This window comes from Triticum aestivum, chromosome 2B (genome assembly GCF_018294505.1).
Source record: "Triticum aestivum cultivar Chinese Spring chromosome 2B, IWGSC CS RefSeq v2.1, whole genome shotgun sequence".
NCBI lineage: Eukaryota > Viridiplantae > Streptophyta > Magnoliopsida > Poales > Poaceae > Triticum > Triticum aestivum.
Window position 1 is genome coordinate 298,128,334 of NC_057798.1, and position 22,545 is coordinate 298,150,878.

The 22,545-nt window shown below is 41.4% G+C and overlaps 1 long non-coding RNA gene across 1 annotated transcript; it reads left to right on the forward strand.

Moving 5' to 3' along the window:
* Positions 1–345: 345 nt before the first annotated feature.
* LOC123044784 (uncharacterized) lies at positions 346–3,584 on the forward strand. Its single transcript, XR_006420417.1, has 2 exons — positions 346–3,095; positions 3,171–3,584. It is a non-coding gene; the product is annotated as an uncharacterized lncRNA (long non-coding RNA).
* Positions 3,585–22,545: the final 18,961 nt, after the last annotated feature.

Below are 22,545 nucleotides of genomic sequence, written 5' to 3' on the forward strand. Positions count from 1 at the left end.
GAGATCCCCTCCTTCCCTTCCGCCGCGCCACCGGTTCCACGCGGCACCCGTGCTCTGCCGCTCATCCATGGCTCCATCCATCCTCCTTGTCCGATGGAGTCGACCGGTATCGCTCCATCTCGAGCTGCTCCAGGAGAGAGAAAGAGGAGAGGGAGGTGTGCCGGCGGACGGGAGAGGGTCACCGGCTGCCGCCGGCCTGCGCGGACGAAGTCGGGCGTGACCTCGCGGTCTATGGCGGCTCAATCTGCTCCTGGATCGGTCGAGGGCCACGCCAAGGTTGTTGATCTGCTGCTCGACCGCGATCCGGAGGCCGTCGTCGAGGACCAGTGGGGAAGCACGGCGAGTCTGCTTTAAACTTTTGCCTATTAAAACTGATGATAATATTGTTATAGCAGATTCCGTCACTTTGAAGCTCATCTTCTTTTCCATTATACGTATGAGATGGTGGTAGTGTGGAATTGATTTTACATCATGTCCTATCACTGTGAAGGATTCCTCGCTTTGGTGTTCAAGTGCCATTACAAACAAGGGCGTTTTTGCTTTTCTACTTCAAAATTGAATGCTAACTTTTTATTGGTAATAAATATGTGTCAGAATAGGAAGTTAGAAACCGGCGTCGAGTTTTGAAGTGGACATATGGCCTCTCAATAAATCAATCGACCTTTCTCTATGGTTGTATACTTGAAGCGCTGCAATTTGAACCGTTATTCCTTCTCTACAATGGACGGGCGCAGCAATGTGCGCCTTGTTTGCCTCATTTTAGAGTGGATGGTGCTTTGCTAATTATAATTTGAAGTGGTCTTTCCCTCTTGTCTGATCTGATTTTGTGGTGAAAACAATAGTGGATTTTGACCCTGGGTGTGTGTGGCTGAATAAAATGGTGTATCAGAACTGAATTTCCATATTATGATGCTAAGGGGACACCTAAATGGATACTGCTCTTAACGAAAAGAAACTTGCATATCATTGACATCTGTTTGCAACACCCGATAGTAGTGTGACACCCAACTAATTTTTGACTAAGCCTCTCTTTGTATATCTAGGATTGCTACTAGAACATGCCGTTCCAAGTTGCAGCTATGATTTTTCTATGCATGAATAGTCTTTTTCTTTTAAATGGCAGTGCATGCTGCAGTAGCTGGGATAGATGGTAGCAGCGGTGGTCAAGACGTCAAGTGACAGCGGGCGCACCTGATACCAAGATGCCAAGGTGAGCAACACACAGATTATATCTCCAGTCAACCTTTATCTTCCAGTTTACAGCTTGTTGCTTCAATCCTCCATCTTCATCCTCCCTCATGTAGCGAAGAATGGAACAACTGACTTTGTTCTTCTTATAGCGTATATACACCTGAAAGTTGATTCAGTTATCGAAGAGTTGCATAAATGCTTCCTTCTTTTGAAAAGGTAAAGTGCATAGGTGTTTTTTCGATAAGCTCACCTGTAAGCAAATGTGGTCTGAAGTGGTTTCCCACTTCCCTAATTTTCTCATTAGTATATCCAAATAAAATAGCATACTGAATGTATAGCTTTATTATTTCATCTACATTGGTAGGAATGGAAATTTTAAATTGGGTTTGCATCGCTGAATTATCGCTTATATTAGAATATTTCTTCCAGCCTTAACACATATGAATTGATTTTTTTACTTTGGATGTCTGTTCTATTTTCGCTATTAGAGAATGGGGATGCCATATGTACACTTGTTTGGTCTTCATGACTGCGCCTTTCTAATTTAATTCTGCATGCAATAGTCGAGAATTAGCATCTAGCAGGCATTGATTTCTGTAGTTGTTCTTACTCATTCTTTAGTGTCGCATGTTGATCTTTTTCTTCTACTTTTAGTGTAGGCGCAAGCAATCAATCTTGTTTTAGTTTGATATTTGAATTTTCATGGGTTTAATTGTTTATCCTTGACTATTTTGGTTTTTGGTACTGCTGATCAGGAACTAAGTTGATAAGCATCAATATTTTTATTATAGTAAGATAATATATGTTCCTATACTGTCAGTTTGTATGATTCTAGCTTCTAAACCCAATCTATGTTGCTTCAAAGAGCTTTGAAGTTTTGAATCAAAGTTACAAGCATGTTCAACCATTGGAACTAAATAACCCTGAAATGTCTCATGTAGTTTTCGGAGATCTCATGCGTCTTTCTATCTATCTTTACAAGATTCTGAATATCTGCTTTTAAAATTTGTATCATTTGCTGCAAACACTTTAATTCTTAACTATTCACTTTCTAATGCCCTCTGGTAAAAGGAAATACAAATACAAACACTACCTTTACTAAGAGCCTTCCAATGTCAGGAGGAGGATGACATGGACACATGTTAGAAAAACGTCTGAACATGGCTTCACACCTTCATACATTAATGGTATAGAGCAAATGTAGTCTGAATATAATCTTACGTCTCGATACTCCCTTGGGTCAATTTTCTCGCTTTATTTTTGAAATAATTATAATGAAATGAAAGAAAACAAAATACCAAAATACTGCAGATGCACTCATGGGATAAACTCGGAAGCATCAAAAGTAGTCAACAGACGAAATTAGAAAAATAATACAGTTAGACATGCAGGTTAGACTGAAATCTGATTATGCCCAAACATGTCATATGCCATGAGGAGGATGAGTCTGGTTGGGAAGAGCATTGGCGAGAGCAGTCAACCTCCTTCCTTAACTTCTTGGCGCAGTAGCCAGCGAGGACGGCAATGCAGGAGCCGACGCGGATGACGAGGGAGATGATGAGCAACATCTGGCCTCCCCTGCTCGTTTACCCAACCGCCTCCATCCAACTGTGGTGGTCGGATCTCAGATCCTTCCACTGTTTGTGCAGATTCTTCCCTTCATATGTTTCAGCCAAACCAAGACAACTATCTTCTTACCATTGTTGCATGTCAATTGTTACCTTTTAGGTGCCTTCTGCCTTGATTTCTTGGTACTCAAAAAATATATATTTGAATGTTTTTTTTTCACAGTGAGAGCAAGTCGCAAGACCAGCTGTCGTCATATGTTTTAGAATTTCCCATGTTGCATGCTCTGCTGCCTGAAATGGTCCCCTCAATCTGTTCTTGGAACAGGATGCCAATATGTAAGTTGATATTGCAAATTGATGGTTTCTGCTCATGTGCTCCAAGGTTGTCAGGTGTGTTTTTTATATCTACAGAAAAGAGAAGGATTATTTGGTGGAGCGACAATAACAACCACATGAATGACCAGTGAAGCTGTAGGCCAAGACAAGCAACTAGGAGAAGGACCTTATAAAGTCATTGAAGAACTTGCCTCCATCTTTTGTTCTCAGGGAAGGACACTTTTGCTGAATGCATGTTACTGTGATGTATTTACCACTACCCCTAAGACACAGTAGACCTACTGCTGGAAGAGGTATGAATCTATGTTATTTGCCACAATGGGTTAGATTAGATCCAGGCAAAGAGACACAAATTAGGCCCATGTCAGTTGGTACGCTGATAAATGTATAATAAACCAGTGTATTCTCATTTTATTCCTGATTAGCATAGAATTTGTAAAAAAACAAGAAGAAAGTGGTACCAACTATAGAAAAGTATTGCCACGTTGATAAGTATTTTTAGAAAATTACTTGGTACTAGTAGAATGCCCGTGCGTTGCCACGGGCCAACAAATGAAATTGTGTAAACAATGCTCATTTTCCTCCCCAGAAACGAGCATATTGTACGCAATGTTCAACCACAACACAAATGCAAGCATATTCTTCTCTCTATTCTTACAAACATGACACACCCCTCTAGCCGCCCTTTCCCATTAAACTTGCCGTTCATCACCTTCTCTGTCCATACATCATTCACCCTCTCAATCTATTGCCCCTTAATTTTGCATGTAGCTTCCATGTCATTGTTTCGTTGTCTCGGACGGTACAAAAAAACCCTACCACGTCACCTTCTTCTAGATCTATTCCTAATCCAAGGAAGCTAAATCTAGTTGAATGACCGTGCGTTGCCCTGAAAAATAAAATTATCTATGAAAACACATATCATAATATCATTATATGGAGTTTGTACATCACATGCTTATGACTATGTTTCTCCAAGCAAGCATTTCAATTTCCACCCTCACCAAAATATGTACTTACATGTGCTCCTTCAACCACACAAATACGTCTTATCTCCCCCTCCATGAAATTCGCTTTGCATCATTGTGTTGCACATGTGATATTTAAAAACAAGGAAGCGAGTGGTGTCATCAGCATTAGTCATCTACATTTGGCACTCGGGAAGAAGGCACAATTGGCTTCTCTGACCAGATTTGATTCTATCTAGGTGTTACTCTTCTATATTGACGAGTTCTGTCCAGATTTGATTCTATCTAGGTGTTACTCTTCTATATTGACGAGTTCTGTCTGTGAAGCGAATTCTAGGCTTCCTCCTATTCAACACAGGTACCAAATTTGAGATGCAAAACTTTAAGATGTACATGATTTCTTGCACAAATCCTCTTGCCGAATCATGGACCTTCAAATTTTCTGTGGACAAAATCATCCGAGTGCAGTGTATTGCAATGCTCGAGTAATAAACATATACAACAAACTTTTGAGTCTATGAATTTATGATAGTGAGGAGTATAAACTATGAAACATAGATTGGAATCTCATGAGGTCAGTACAACTTAAATGAAGTTCCTAAAGAATATAAGTTGAAGATTTCGTAACATATCAGTTGGTATTTCAATGATAGTTGGACCATAAAGTTTGCAAGCTAGTTTCCCTTCTAAGAAGGGCCAAATACATTCCTTATAAACAGCTGGAACTCTATGTCCTTAGTAAGTTTCCCGAAAAAAGCGACACTTGCACCATCATGGATGTCCGAGTACTTCGCATGCTATTTCTCAAATAAGAATGCACTGGTAACTCTGATGTGCGATTCTTGATAGAGCTACCCACATTATATGATATACATTAAACATTTAGCAATTACATACATATCTTCCATGCAACTGGCTATTATATACCGTTCAACCACATACACGTTTCTGACTTTATCAAACTGATAGGCAAAAAAACACAGGATTTAAGATTTATTTGATGGACAAATTTGATATTACCACTACCAAGCATTATATGCAATTGATATTAATCCCAAACACTGAATATATATCTTTTGATAAAAAGATTGAATTCATAGTTACACACAAGATTCAAGTAGTTGATGATATATAGAGATCAGCAGCGTGCCAAATTTAACTTGGGACTCATGAATTGAAATTCAACAACAAAATATTATATGTAGGAAAATAATTGAACCAAACCTTCATATATACGATGGTTTTGTGAAATGCAACAACAATACACTCATGACTCATAGCTAAATGCCCGTGCATTGCCACGGAGTTCTAAAAATATATGGAGGTTGCCATGGAGTTATAAATATATGTAGGATTCATAGGTCGGTGTTGACTTGGGCGATAGGATGAGTTAATCGAAAGGAGGTCGGTTATAGGATGGGGTCAAAGAAAACCTAGGTAAAGATGATGCTAAATGCAGTCTGCAACCCATGTCAACCCATGCGCTAGAACTGGATAGCTATCTTCATGGACACAAATATACCATTGTTTGGTTCTATTCTCTTTTAGTTTGTAGAGTAAGAATTTGAATAATTTGAGTATCATTCTATCTCTCAATTGTTGAGAAATTGTGATCAAACCATGCAATGAAGGAACAAAATCAAAAGAAGCTTTCACTTGTGCTTTCTAGCCATTTAAAATAAGCATGTGGCATCAAATTATTTAATGGTGTGTCAGCCAATTCCATGATTTTCTAGAAGAGAGAGGCTCGCACTTCACAATATTCATAATTTCAAGGTATGAAAACCTTGCACACACACCTAAATTCAATAAAATATACGACAAATATATAAACAATTATACAATACACACTTGTGACACTATAAACAAATAACTTCAGTTCATGACAGCCTGATCATCCCAGGCCCAGCTTCCAGGATTTCCACCCCTCCCACCATGTACGGCTCCCCCTCCCACCTCCGTTTTTTGTCTCCCCTCCCCTTTCGCAAAAGAAAACGGTTTTACCCATGCATGTTCACCGCTGGAAATAAGCCCCAACTCATGCATGCACATGCTTTAAAAAAAAGCCGGCCGACCCGAAAAGGAAATCTTGCCCACACACTCCGGAGGTGAGCTCGTCCAATCTTGCCACCACTCCATCTCCCCCGATTGTCGTTCTCCACCTTCCCAGCCCTCGCCACTTCACCTCCCCCATCCATGCACCGCTTTTGTAGGCAGCCCCTGTCATCGCCGCCTTCATCGATGGCCCCCTCGCCACCACCACAGCGTGATGCCTTGCCATCATCTCCATGCCCCCATCAGTTGCATCCACTAATCAAATAGTGGGACCTACAAACAGATTATACACTAAAAACTTAGTACGCAAGATTAGTGCAAACCCAAACCAGATTCAGCGAACTAAACCAAATATAACTCCCAGGCAAACAAGGGTACCTCCCCATCAGTTCCATAGAGTCACACGATCGACAACATATACAGATTTCCGATCAGATGAGTAGACAATGTTGCGAACCTCCCCAGACCATTCTGCAAAGGGTTACAAAATGGTAGATAGAAAATAGGGATGCATTTTATGTCCTCGTAGAAAGGACATATAGATATAATATATATGTCCAGAAATTTACCTGGAGCATGTACATTTAGAATTTTTTTAGCAACTCACCTGTAGAAGGCATAAAAAATGAGGTCACCAGACACAAAATTAAAAAATACATACACATCATGTATGTTCACGATCATGTGAAGTGAAACAATTTTGAACAATAAACCGAAAAATGACATGTTAAATTAGTCTACGTTCCTAGGAGGCCAAACAGAAATCAAAAGATGTGATGTTCAGTTATCAGTCTACAAACTGAAAGGCATTGTGCTATTCATGACAGTTCTCTTGAACTTCTGATGCAAGAATGCAAATTCGAATGACAAGAATAGACGGTGCCCCTTAATATAGACCCAAAATTAATTTAGTAAACCCATTGATCACAAGATTTTCCGACAGAAACACGATAGACTTCCCGACCTAGCCCTAGAACGGAACCCGTAACGTCCCCCGCCGCTCGGTCCCAAGCCCGCACTATCGTGGGCGCCTCCCACACCGGCAGCATCCCTTCGGGGTCCCCAAGATGACGAGCGATCCGGCGCGGCGGAAAGGGCTGGCACTGAGGAGCAGCGACTCGGTCGGGAGCCTGGCCAGCGCCAGCGGCTCCCTCCATCATCGCCGCCATCGGCCACATCCAACGCGGTCGTCGGCCACGAAGAGGCGGACGAGCCCGGCAGCAGGGTGTTGTCCCTCCCATCGCTTTCATGTTCGACTACTCTTCCTTGGATCGCCTACCACCACAGATGCAGGGATCCTCTTGACTCACACACCGACCATGCCTCAACCAGCGAGCATCGGCGCATCGCCGGCGCGCTCCTCTGTGCTCTCCCTCCTCTCTTCCATGGTTGGCACAAGGGAGGGATGAGACGGGCAGGAGAGAGCCTCTTTATCTAGATCAGGCAGGGGTTAGGTTTGGAAAGAGTAAATCAGCTGGAGCGATTGAGGGAAGGAGATCGGAATGGAGCAGGGCGCGATTGAAGGGTATGGCAAGAAGAACTTTTTTGGAAAGCTTTGATTCTGGTGATAATTACCATATTCGAAATTTCCTTAGCTATAGCCTTACCATACATGGATTGATTTATTACTATAATTATCATATTTGAGATTTCTATGTTTATAGCCTTACCATACGTGGATTAATTGTGATTGATTACCATAAATACGTTGGGTATTGTCGGCCAGACGAGAAAGAGAAAAACCGGTGGGAGGGGGGTGGTGGGAGGTGGGACGAAGAAAAACCGGTTGAAAATAAACCGGTTGAAAGTGGGGGGGGCTATTCAACCAATTCGTCCATTAGGAGTAGAGATGAGCTGGGACCTTGCGCCATTTGGCATCTTCTGTAAAACAAATGTATGCCATTGTCAAGTGATCTCATTTCTTCTTTTTGGTATATTACGGTACCATGTAATTGGATATAAGTATCTATAAAACTGATTCTAAATCAATGAAATATGCATGCTTTCAATACTCGGCTCACTCTCGCTTTTTGCGCCATGGGCGCAACGAGTCATCTAGTATTGTTCTAAAGCATCAGTAGGAGGCATGGCAATAGAAGCAAGACCAATAATTTCATCCTTACTAGGCAATTCTTTATCGGGGGTTGTCTACTAAATTTGGAGAAATTAAAACATGAGACATATTGTGACAACCCGAGACCGACGCTCCAGAAGACTTCCAGCTATTTTGTTGTCGACGTGTGTTTTATTTCCTTGTTGCATTCATTATCGCATCGTCCGCATTGCATCAGCACTCCATTGCCGTCATTTTTCTAAAACTTGCTTGTGTTCGTAGTTGCCATGTAACCCCTTGTCTTCGTTGTCTGTTCTGAGACCAACCACTCCTGCAACCTAGTTCTTCGTTTTCTCTCTTCCTAAACCGGAGTCACTCTACACTTACCACAGATTTCCTCGCGAGCGCATACGAAAATTACCCTAACACGACCCGCGCTGTCGTTACCGATGGGTCTGGATCATCCCTAAACATCCCCAAAATATCTTTGCTTTCTTACTTGGACTCCCATAGCATTTTATCTCGACCGTCCGATCTTGATCGGGTGATCCAAATTCCTCTCCTCTCCCTATTTATAGTCCAACCTCATACCTAATCTACACTAACCATAGAAATTAGGAGGCTTGTCCCTTCGCGCTGCCGCCTGCCGCATCTTTCTCGGGATCCCCATCGCCCCAACCCAGCACCAGCACTGTTTTCCTCGATCCAAACCCCTCCGCCTCCACTCTCTGCCTCACCGCACATCCATCTAGCTACCCGTGCCTGAATAGAGCAAACCGCGACCACTCCAACACGACCTCGCTCGTGCGCACCTGCAGTGACAGTTGGGCCATGCCGATCCACCGTCCCAAGAGCTGGCTTGCCCTGCTCCTGCCTTCCCAAGATCAGCGTTGCACCAGTGCCCTTCGGTTCCCGCGCTGCCGGCGAGCATCATTAGGCCCAAGGTCACGTTCCTATCGCCCTCACCTTCCCTCTTCTTCCTTCTTTTCCATTCTACTCCATCCTCTCTGAAAGATCCCTCTCCCTCTCTCTCTTCAAGTGCACAGGAAATGCTCCACCTTCGCTGATGCTCGCCGGAGCACCGGTGCCCCAGATCCGTCATGGCGCTGCCTTCCCGAGATCCTCCCATGCCAATGCCCAACGTGCCCCTGCCTCCTCGACCTCCTGACACCCCTCATGCCCGAGCCGCATGGGAGACGAACACCCTGCAGCAGCGCCTGACCCCGCGCTCGTCTCCTCGACAGACGGCCACCTCGCCGGACTCCCAGGGCCCGAGCTCCGCAGCGCCGTCGCCTGGATCTGCCTCCCTCCTCACCAAGTTCCTCACGGCTCCACCTCCCTGCTTTGCTCCTGCATGAGCAGGACAACGAGCGCCTGCTAAATCCGGCCGCGCTTGTTGACCGCGAGCGTGGCTGGGCCACAACCGTGTCGCGGCTACAAGGCCCAGTATCGACAGATCCCCAAGGCCCAGGGTGAGCAGTCCCTGGCCTTTCCTCTATTGTGATTCCTCTTCAAATTCGGCCCGACTAGTGTTTTTTTCCCGTCTGGATGAATTTAGCTATTATCCAGCATTTATAGATTTGAAGAAAACCCCTCCAACTTCATGCATATAATATCTCATGAACTATGCATCATATGTAAAAACTTCATATATGTAAAATGCTTAGAATTTTGCATAGATTAATAATTAGCAACTTGTATCCATGTTTAAAATATTTAAATTGTTGTTTGCATTAATGTTCTTAAATAACATGTTAAATTGGTTTATTTCATAACTAAATAACCATAGCTCCGAATTAAATAAACTTTATATGTAAATGGTTTAGAAAATGCATAGTTTAACATGGTTCACTTACTTTGCATGTTTAACAACTCTAAAATATGGTTTAGGCATAACCGTACCAAATTCGAAATATGCACCTGGGGATTTTCCGGAATTGTTGTTTGTTGTTCCGGACTCATTTAAAATTGCCTAGATAGGTGGTTTTATTATGCTTCACCTCTTGCCATGTCAATTAACATTTAATATTAATGAGTAGCATAAAACGAGAGCGAACTAAATAATTGGATGTGGTGTTTCGTCCATATGTAGCTCGTTGCATATTGAGCTCCACTTAATTTGTAGTGTTGTTTGTTGCACTTTTCTATGCCATGCATATTTAAACCGGACATGGATCATACTTGTTTGTGCATCATGCCATGTTTATGCTTGTGTGTTTACCATGTTGTTTGCTTCTTTCCGGTGTTGCTTAATAGTTTCGTTAACGTTGCAGATTGTGAGGATTCATTCAACTACGCCCGTTCGTCTACTTCAAGGATTCAGTCTTCTTCCTAGCGGGATTTCAGGCAAGGTGACCGTCACCTTGGATCTCACTACTATCTTTGCTATGCTAGTTGTCTCGATGTTATCGCTATCTCACGCTACCCACCACTTGTTTATCAAGCCTCCTAATATGCCATGAAACATCCTCTAACCTTTCCACCATCCCAGCAAACCATTGTTTGGCTATGTTACCACTTTGCTCAGCCCCTCTTATAGCATTGTTAGTTGCAGGTGCAGTTGCAGATTATTCCATGTTGGTACATGGATATCTTGGAATATCACAATATCTCTTATTTAATTAATGCATGTATATATTTGGTAAAGGGTGGAAGGCTTGGCCTTTTGCCTGGTATTTTGTTCCACTCTTGCTGCCCTAATTTCCGTTAAACCGGTGTTATGTTCCTTGAATTTTGCGTTCCTAATGCGGTCGGGGTTTATGGCCCCCCTTGTTTCTTCGTCTGAAGTAAAGCTTTCCCGAGGAGATCCAACATTGGTTTTACCATATGCCTAATAACAACTAAAACTTGCATAGGGAATTCCCGTGCACCGAGGACAATTTATCAACAACCCCCGGGCCAGTGCTCGACATGAGTGTTGGCCCACCTACCTAGTAGTCGGTGATGCCGCCTCGGGGCAACTTGATGGTATTTTGGCTATCTTCCACTTTTGCCTAGACGAATGAGTCCGTAGATAGAGAGTACGCAGCTCTAGACACGGATCTGACTCACCGGGAGATCCCCTTGGGATAGTTTTCCTTTCTTCGAAGAGCTTGTGCATCGGGATTTCGAGATTACTCGGGGTCTCCTGCGATGGAGGATTGTCTCCGTGGATCGTGAGAGCTTATCATGGGCTAAGTTGGGACACCCTGCAGGGTTTAATCTTTCAAAGGCCATGCACACGGTTATGTGGCAGATGGGAGTTTTTAATATCCGGTTGTGGAGAACTTGACACCAGATCCGAAATAAAATACACAACCGCATGTGTAACGGTGGCTGTCTCTTTTCGAGCAAGTTCGGGACGAGAACATGGTGGGGTTATGTTTGACTCGTAAGTAGTTCAGGATCACTTCTTGATCATTACTAGTTTGCGACCATTTGCATAGTTTCTCATCTTATTCTTGTACTCGTAAGTGAGCCACCATACAATGCTTAGTGCTGCTGCAGCCTCACCTCATATCCATTCCATACCTAATAAGCTTTGCTAGTCTTGATACCCATGGTAATGGGATTGCTGTGTCCTCGTGGCTCACAGATTACTACAACAACAGTTGCAGGTACAGGTAATGTGATGATCTAACACGAGTGTGATGCTTGCTTCTTTGGAGTTCTTCGTCTGCTTCTTCTTCGATCAAGGGATATAGGTTCCAGGTCGGGAGCCTGGGCTAGCAGGGTGGATGTCGTTCTTCTTTTTTGTTTGATTTCATCTGTAGTCGGATCCTTCTCTTATGTATGATGATTGCTATGTATTAATGTATTGTTGTATTGATGATGTAGCTTGTGGCGATTGTAAGCCTTTATCTAGTACTCTCATCTATTCAGTACATGGTATGTTGTAATGATATCCACCTTGGTATGCGCTTGAAATGCGATTGTGCCCTAATCATGAATTCATCACGTGATTGGGATATAATCGCATCTTGGGCGCTACAAGTTGGTATCAGAGCCTTACTGACCTTAGGAGCCCCCCTAATTGATCGAATTGCTGCCATTGTTGAGTCTAGAAGAAAACTATTTTGAGTCTAGCTATATATATCGGAGAGTAGAATTTCTTTTTACTCCTCATCCCCTCGTCGCTCTGGTGAGGACTCCTGACATAGACGTTTTGACTTGACTCTCCTTTTTCACTCAATTTTTTAGGATCATGCGGGTATTGTTGGAATCATTGCAATATTGATGTGACGGGAATTCTGTGTTGGTGCCTCCTGATATTTGGCGTTGTGGCAGTGTCCTGTGGAGTTGAGCTCCAAGGTGTTTTCGTCACAATGCTTATTGTTTCAGTTCCGGAATACCAGAGGACGCCGACATCGAGACCGCTTCTATACTCTTTGTGGTGAGAGTAGTTTGACGACACCCAGTACTGGGGAGAGTGGTCAGATGTATTGCCACAACTAGTATATTGGATGTTTTTCGAAGGTCTGAGGTATAGGATTTCCGAGGTTTTCTTGGTTATGTGTTGACGGATGAATACAATTGGAGTGTAGGATTTGTTAGTTGTGTGAGATATTTGTGCCTCCCTGTATCCCCATCACCGGATTGCATAACCAGAAAGTTTCAGGAATTTTCGCTGGGAATTCAAGTAGTTACCTAGAATATCATTCCGACAAATCCATGATATGAGATTAGGGTTAGAAATCTAGTGGTCCGCCTGTCCATGGTCGTTTTTACAATGGTCTTGTTGTGTGTTAAAGATTCCTTGGCTATGCTGACTCGGGACGCTTCGTATATCATGTGCACTACCTTGTACATGATGGTGATGTACGATCGAGACCGTGTGGGCTCCACCATGAAAACTTCGGACAAAATCTCTATCATATGTTTGTTTCCGGCTTATTTTCCAAGCCAAATCCTTTGTTTTGTTTTATTTGTGGTATTCAAGTTGCTTCGAACTCGAGTGTTGATTCCATACCTTTTCCTAGAGGTGTTCTCATATTTCCTTGGGAGTGCTAATCATTCTTGATCATCGAGATTGTCATGTCAATCCTTTTCGACCGGTTCACTTCAAGTTATTCCATACAGGCGCCGTTGAGAAGCCTGAGGATTTTTTCGTTCCATCTGTCCCAAGTCGCCTTTGTTTTTTCCATCGTCCCACCCTTTTCTTCAAGGACTCGGATTTCTTAATCCAGTATCCGTTTTATAGATGTGAAGTTTCTTCATCCTTTTCATCCAAGTTTCATCCACCGGTTCCTCGTAAAGATGCTTAGGAGCTACAAGTTTATCATTCTTCGTTCCCTTTTCTTCTCCGGTGGACTCAATTCAAGTTTTCAGTGTTGATCATATCCCTTTCTTTTGTTAAACACTTTATCATGTTGGAAGTTCTTATCCAAGGCTCTCTTATTTATTCACCTCTCCTAGTTCATATCCAGAGTGTTGAAGACATCTCAAAAGATTCACGTTTCCATTCTTAATCCATTCAAGCTATTTTGAGGTTGTTATGTCATCCAAGCCATTTAAATCAACCGGTGCATTTTCTCTTCCTAAGCAATTTTATTTCCAACAGTGTTCCTTTTGAGTGGGCTCATAACCCACAGGCCTTTTCCCAGGATCTTACCCGACTCTTATAATTTTCTGGAGTTATTCTTAAAAAAATCAAAGTTTGATGTAAGAATGAATTTCATAAGTCATATGCCTTCTCCAAGATCGCTTCCAAATTCTTTTCATCGTTGGTTTAATCTTTAATTCTTCATTTCAGAGTGCCTCAATATTTCATGGTGGTTCTCGTCATCATTCTTAGCTTTGAAGACCAAAGAAGAGTTTCTCTTAAATCTTGTCCATTCCCTTGAAGATTTGTGGTTCTAGCTTCATATCATCCTCACAATTACTTTCATTGTGAGAATTCTTTTTATATCCATCCAAAGCATGGCGTGAGTTCTTTCCATTTTTGATCCTATGGAGGTCATCAGTTCAGTGTATTTAATCGTTCTCAATGTTCAGCTCTTGTTCACCAACTCTCCTAAATTGTTATTGCTTCATTCATCTCCAATTTCTTTCGGTGCTTCCTTCAAGTGTTCTCCGGTCAGCTCATGATCTCTTCGTTCTCCTATATCTAAATTCCCTCAATTGTCTTCGTTCGTTTTCTAATTCCTTCCGGCGATGCCTTCTCTTTTCTTCATTCATTTTCAATCCTACCGGTGGTTCGTTGAAGATTTTCCAAAGTCGTGCTATATCTCTCCTCAATCTTTCAATGAGAATAAGTAGCATGCTGATACGTCTCCAACGTATCTATAATTTTTGATTGCTCCATGCTACTTTATCTACTGTTTTAGGCAATATTGGGCTTTATTATCCACTTTTATATTATTTTTGGGACTAACCTATTAACCGGAGGCCCAGCCCAGATTTGCTGTTTTATGCCTATTTCAGTGTTTCGAGGAAAAGGAATATCAGACGGACTCAAAACGGAATGAAATCAACTGGAGAAGTTAATTTTGGAAGGAAACCAACCAGTTGGGCTTGGAGTGCACGTCAGGGGAGTCCCGGGCTTCCCACGAGGGTGGGGGCGCCCCCCTGGGCGCGCCCCCCTACCTCGTGAGCACCCCGGAGGTCCACCGACGTACCCCCTGCACCCATATATACCTACGTACCCTAAAACTTCCAGAACAGAAGATAGATCAGGAGTTTCGCCACTGCAAGCCTCTGTAGCCACCAAAAACCAATCGGGACCCTGTTCCGGCACCCTGCCGGAGGGGGATCCCATCACCGGAGGCCATCTTCATAATCCCGGTGCTATCCATGACGAGGAGGGAGTAGTTCACCCTCGGGGCTGAGGGTATGTACCAGTAGTTATGTGTTTGATCTCTCTCTCTCTCTCTCTCTCTCTCTCTCTCTCTCTCTCTCTCTCTCGTGTTCTCTCTCGTGTTCTTCTATGGCACGATCTTGATGTATCCCGAGCTTTGCTATTGTAGTTGGATCTTGTGATGTTTCTCCCCCTCTACTCTCTTGTGATGAATTGAGTTTCCCCTTTGAAGTTATCTTATCGGATTGTGTCTTTTATGAGAACACTTGATGTATGTCTTGCGATCCACTTGATGTATGTTTTGGTGATCAACTTGCGGGTTTCATGACATTGGGAACCTATGCATAGGGGTTGGCACACGTTCTTGACTCTCCGGTAGTAGCTTTGGGGCACTCTTTGAAGTACTTTTATGTTGGTTGGATGAATATGAGATTGTGTGATGCATATCGTATAATCATGCCCACGGATACTTGAGGTGAAAATGGAGTATCTAGGTGACATTAGGGTTTTGGTTGATTTGTGTCTTAAGGTGTTATTCTAGTACGAACTCTTTTATAGATCGATCCGAAAGAATAACTTTGAGGTGGTTTCGTACCCTACCATAATCTCTACGTTTGTTCTCTGCTATTAGTGGCTTCAGAGTGACTCTTTGTTGCATGTTGAGGGCTTGTTATATGATCTTTCTATGTTATTATTGTTGAGAGAACTTGCACTAGTGAAAGTATGAACCCTAGGCCTTGTTTCCTACCATTGCAATACCGTTTACGCTCACTTTTGTTACTTGTTACCTTGCTGTTTTTATTATTTCAGATTACAAAAACCTATATCTACTATCCATATTGCACTTGTATCACCATCTCTTCGCCGAACTAGTGCACCTATACAATTTACCATTGTATTGGGTGTGTTGGGGACACAAGAGACTTTTTGTTATTTGGTTGCAGGGTTGTTTGGGAGAGACCATCTTCATCCTACGCCTCCTACGGATTGATAAACCTTAGGTCATCCACTTGAGGGAAATTTGCGACTGTCCTACAAACATGTGCACTTGCAGGCCCAACAACGTCTAGAAGAAGAAGGTTGTGTAGTAGACATCAAGCTCTTTTCTGGCGTCGTTGCCGGGGAAGCTAGGTAAGTGAAGGTATATCTTTAGACCTTGCAATCAAATCTTTTTGTTTCTTGTTTTAGCACTAGTTTAGTTTATAAAAGAAAGTTACAAAAAATGGAATTGAGTTTGTCTCATACGCTTCACCTTTTTAATATCTTTCGTGAGTATGATGGAAAGGATAATTGTGCTCAAGTGCTAGAAGAAGAAATCTATAGAATGTTTGGTACTAAATCTTTGAATGATGAGCATGATTGCAATGTTGTTAGTATGAATTCCTTGAATATCCATGATGCTAATGATATGCAAAGCCACAAGCTTGGGGAAGCTATGTTTGATGAAGATGATATTTTTTGTCCCCCAAGCTTTGATGAGCAAATTTACTATGATGAAAGCATGCCTCCTATCTATGATGATTATTGTGATGATACGTATGCCATAAAGAAGAAGTTTGCTTATGTGGAGAGTAGTAAATTTTCTATGCTTGTAGATCATGAAAAGAATGCTTAGGTGCTGGTTATATTGTTGAATTCATTCATGATGCTACTGAAAATTATTATGAGGGAGGAACATATGCTTGTAGGAGTTGCAATAATATCAAGTTTCCTCCCTATGTGCTTAAATTCTTGAAGTTATGCTTGTGTTACCTTCCTATGCTAGTTGATTATTGTTCCCATAAGTTGTTTTCTCACAAAATCCCTATGCATAGGAAGTGGGTTAGACTTAAATGTGCTAGTCATATGCTTCATGATGCTCCCGTTATGTTTCAATTCTTATCTTTTATGTGAGCATCATTGTCATCATCATGCCTAGCTAAAAGGCATTAAAGAAAATCGCTTGTTGGGAGGCAACCCAATATTTATCCTTACTGTTTTTGTGTGTCCACATGATTATGCTACTGTAGTAATCATGTTTTATAGCTTTTATTTCAATAAAGTACCAAGTAAGACCTTTAGGATAGCTTACGGTGATAGTTGTGTTGATCCTGCTGAAAATCAGAAACTTTTGCACCCAGTAAATTAGTTTTGTTAATTCAAAGATACGTGCTTCTGATATGATTATTTTTGCTATGGATTGGTACACGACTTTCTTAGGACTTCCTAATTTGGTAGGATGTTTGGAGTTCCAGAAGTATACGTTTGATAGAAATTACTACAAACTGTTCTATTTTTGACAGATTCTGTTTTTCTATGTGTTGTTTGCTTATTTTGATGAATCTATGAGTAGTATCGGAGGGTATGAACCATAGATAAGTTGGATTACAGTAGATATTACACCAATATGAATTTAGAATGAGTTCATTATAGTACCTAAGTGGTTGTTTTATTTTTTCTTATACTAACGGAGCTTACGAGTTTTCTGTTGAGTTTTGTGTGGTTGAAGTTTTCAAGTTTTGGGTAAATATTTGATGGACTATGAAATAAGGAGTGGCAAGAGCCTAAGCTTGGGGATGCCCAAGGCACCCCAAGGTAATATTCAACGACAACCAAGCAACTAAGCTTGGGGATGCCTCGGAAGGCATCCCCTCTTTCGTCTTCGTTCATCGGTAACTTTACTTGGAGCTATATTTTTATTGACCACATGATATGTGTTTTGCTTGGAGCGTCATTTTCTTTTGTTAGTTTTTTCTTGCTGTTAGTTAGAATAATGTTTTGCATCTTTAGTTTCAATAAGAAAGTCAAGGATAGCCTTTGCCATGCTTATTTTGCTAGTATACATGTTGCTGTTTGAAAAATAGAAAGTTCACCGCTGTTGCAAAAATTCCCTAGAAAAGTCAGAGAGTGTTATAATGTTGAATTTTTTTTGCATATTGAGCTCCGATAAATTTATTACAATGGGAATTTTAGTTCATAATTTTTGGAGTCAGCGAAGTATTGATACTCTTGCATTCTTTACAGACTGTACTGTTTTGGCAGATTGCTGCCATGGTTGCATTGTTTGCATATGTTTGCTTAACTAATGATTCTATTTGAGGATAGGAGTATTAAATATGCAGAGGCATTTAGTATTCAATGTTGAATAATTATTTTAGTGATTTGTTACAGTAGAAAATGATAAGGTTTTGCATTGGTTTATACTAACCTATCTCACGAGTTCTTGTTGAGTTTGTTGTGAATGAAGCTTTTGATAAAAAGAGAAACCATGATATGAGATGAATTAAGGAGACACAAAAGTTAAAGCTTGGGGATGCCCAAGGCACCCCAAGATAATATTTCAAGAAGTATCAAGCATCTAAGCTTGGGGATGCCCCGGTAGGCATCCCACCTTTCTTCTTCAACAACTATCGGTTAGTATCGGTTGAGCCTAAGTTTTTGCTTCTTCACATGAGTTGTGCTATCCTTGCAATGTAGTTTTATTTTGCTTTGCTTGCTGTTTGAATAAAGTATCAAGATGTGAAATTATTAAATGAGAGAGAGTCTTCGCATAGTTGCATAATTATTTAGCTACTCATTGACCTTCACTTATATCTTTCGGAGTAGTTTGTCATTTGCTCTAGTGCTTCACTTATATCTTTTAGAGAACAATGGTGGTTTTATTTTGAAGAAATATATGAACTCTCATACTTCACTTAGATTATTTTGAGAGTCGTTAATAGCATGGTAATTTGCTTAATATTAATATACTTGGTATTCAAGATATGTGAGACTTTCTTATGAGTGTGTTGAATACTAAGAAAAGTTTGATGCTTGATAATTGTTTTGAGATATGGAGGTAGTGATATTAAAGCCATGCTAGTTGAGTAATTGTGAATTTGAGAAATGCTTGTGTTGAAGTTAGCAAGTCCCATAGCATGCACGTATGGTTAAAGTTGTGTAACAAATTTGAAACATGAAGTGTACCTGGCTTGTGCATCCTTATGAGTGGTGGTCGGGGACGAGCGATGGTCTTTTCCTACCAATCTATCCCCCTAGGAGCATGCGCGTAGTACTTGATTTTTGATGACTTCTAAATTTTTGCAATAAGTATGTGAGTTCTTTTGACTAATGTTGAGTCCATGGATTATACGCACTCTCACCTTTCCACCTTTGCTAGCCTCTTCGGTACCGTGCATTGCCCTTTCTCACCTTGAGACTTGGCGCAAACTTCGCCGGTGCATCCAAACCCCGTGATACGATATACTCTATCACACATAAACCTCCTTATATCTTCCTCAAAACAGCCACCATACCTACCTATCATGGCATTTCCATAGCCATTCCGAGATATATTGCCATACAACTTCCACCATCATCATCATGACATACATTACTTTTCTCATATTGCCATTGCATGATCTTGTAGTTGACATCGTATTTGTGGCAAAGCCACCATGCATTATTTTCCATACATGTCACTCTTGATTCATTGCACCATCCCGGTACACCGCCGGAGGCATTCATATAGAGTCATATCTTGTTCTAAGTTTCGAGTTGTAATCCTTATGTTGTAATCAATAGAAGTGTGATGATCATCATTATTAGAGCATTGCCCAAACAAAAAAAGGCCAAAAAAAGGAAAGGCCCAAAAAAAGAGAAAATAAAAAAATAAAAATAAAAAAGGGCAATGCTACTATCTCTTTTTTCACACTTGTGCTTCAAAGTAGCACCTTGTCCTTCATGTAGTGAGTCTCATATATTGTGCTTCAAAGTAGCACCTTGTTCCTCATGTAGTGAGTCTCATAAGTTGTCTTTTTATACTAGTGGGAATTTTTCATTATAGAACTTGGCTTGTATATTCCTACGATGGGCTTCCTCAAATGCCCTAGGTCTTCGTGAGCAAGCGAGTTGGATGCACACCCACTAGTTTTCTTTTGTTTAGCATTCATAGCTCTAGTGCATCCGTTGCATGGCAATCCCTACTCCTCATGTTGACATCAATTGATGGGCATCTCCATAGCCCATTGATTAGCCTCGTCAATGTGAGACTTTCTCCTTTTTTGTCTTCTCCACACAATCCCCATCATCATATTCTATTCCACCCATAGTGCTATATCCATGGCTCACGCTCATGTATTGCATGAAGGTTGAAAAAGTTTGAGATTATTTAAGTATGAAACAATTGCTTGGCTTGTCATCGGGGGTATAGAAGTTGGGAACATCTTTGTGTGATGAAAATGAAACATAGCCTAACTATATGATTTTGTAGGGATGAACTTTCTTTTGCCATGCTATTTTGAGAAGACATGATTGCTTTGATTAGTATGCTTGAAGTATTATTATTTTTGTGTTAATATGAACTTTTGTCTTGAATCTTTCGGATCTGAATATTCATATCACAATTAAGAAGATTTACATTGAAATTATGCCAAAGTATCACTCCGCATCAAAAATTCTTTTTTATCATTTACCTACTCGAGGATGAGCAGGAAGTAAGCTTGGGGATGCTTGATACGTCTCCAACGTATCTATAATTTTTGATTGCTCCATGCTACTCTATCTACTGTTTTAGGCAATATTGGGCTTTATTATCCACTTTTATATTATTTTTGGGACTAACCTATTAACCGGAGGCCCAGCCCAGATTTGTTGTTTTATGCCTATTTCAATGTTTCGAGGAAAAGGAATATCAGACGGAGTCAAAACGGAACGAAATCAACAGGAGAAGTTAATTTTGGATGGAAACCAACCTGATGGGCTTGGAGTGCACGTCAGGGGAGTCCCGGGCTGCCCATGAGGGTGGGGGGCGCGCCCCCCTGGGCGCGCCCCCTACCTCGTGAGCACCCCGGAGGTCCACCGACGTACCCCCTGCACCCATATATACCTACGTACCCTAAAACTTCCAGAACAGAAGATAGATCGGTAGTTCCGCCGCCGCAAGCCTCTGTAGCCACCAAAAACTAATCGGGACCATGTTCTGGCACCCTGCCTGAGGGGGATCCCATCACCGGAGGTGCTATCCATGACGAGGAGGGAGTAGTTCACCCTCGGGGCTGAGGGTATGTACTAGTAGCTATGTGTTTGATCTCTATCTCTCTCTCTCGTGTTCTCTCTTGTGTTCTTCAATGGCACGATCTTGATGTATCCCGAGCTTTGCTATTGTAGTTGGATCTTAAGATGTTTCTCCCCCTCTACTCTCTTGTGATGAATTGAGTTTCCCCTTTGAAGGTATCTTATCGGATTGAGTCTTTTATGAGAACACTTGATGTATGTCTTGCTATCCACTTGATGTATGTTTTGGTGATCAACTTGCGGGTTTCATGACATTGGGAACCTATGCATAGGGGTTGGCACACGTTCTTGACTCTCCGATAGTATCTTTGGGGCACTCTTTGAAGTACTTTTATGTTGGTTGGATGAATCTGAGATTGTGTGATGCATATCGTATAATCATGCCCATGGATACTTGAGGTGACAATGGAGTATCTAGGTGACATTAGGGTTTTGGTTGATTTGTGTCTTAAGGTGTTATTCTAGTACGAACTCTTTTATAGATCGATCCGAAAGAATAACTTTGAGGTGGTTTCGTACCCTACCATAATCTCTATGTTTTTTCTCCACTATTAGTGGCTTCGGAGTGACTCTTTGTTGCATGTTGAGGGCTTGTTATATGATCTTTCTATGTTATTATTGTTGAGACAACTTGCACTAGTGAAAGTATGAACCCTAGGCCTTGTTTCCTACCATTGCAATATCGTTTACGCTCACTTTTGTTACTTGTTACAACGCTGTTTTTATTATTTCAGATTACAAAAACCTATATCTACTATCCATATTGCACTTGTATCACCATCTCTTCGCTGAACTAGTGCACCTATACAATTTACCATTGTATTGGGTGTGTTGGGGACACAAGAGACTTTTTGTTATTTGGTTGCAGGGTTGTTTGAGAGAGACCATCTTCATCCTACGCCTCCTATGGATTGATAAACCTTAGGTCATCCACTTGAGGGAAATTTGCTATTGTCCTACAAACCTGTGCACTTGCAGGCCCAACAACGTCTACAAGAAGAAGGTTGTGTAGTAGACATCACATGCCTATCTGTTGCTTGTCATTAATTTAAGTTGATCAAGTGTAAGAATGACATAATTCTTATTCTTGTTTCATCAAGATGATTCAATTCCTTTTTCTGGAGTTTGTACAGGAGGAATAAAGTCTTGGTTTCAAGTTGTTTGTCTGTCTCTCGGTGTTCTAAGCTCTCTCAATTTTCTCATCGTGAAGATCCATCTAAATCATTGCAAGGCTTTAATCTTATTCTTTTCAACCTTCACTTTTCATCCTTTTGTTATCGGAGTTCTTCATGGTGGTTCATCAAAGATTTCTTTCATTCTTCAAGTTTTCATCAAGATTCTTGCTGGAGGAGCTCAAGTATTCTTCATCATGCATTTCGATGTGCAATTCATTTTGCCTTATCTTGAAGTGGAGATTTCCATCTCTTCATTCCTCTCAACAATTCAGTCATTTGGTAGTGGCAGAATTTCACCTCAAGTTTTGAGATGTTTTCATAATCCCAAAACAAGCTTATTCTTTTCGTTGTTGATTTTCCAACAACTCCATTCAAGTCTTTCTCCTAAGGA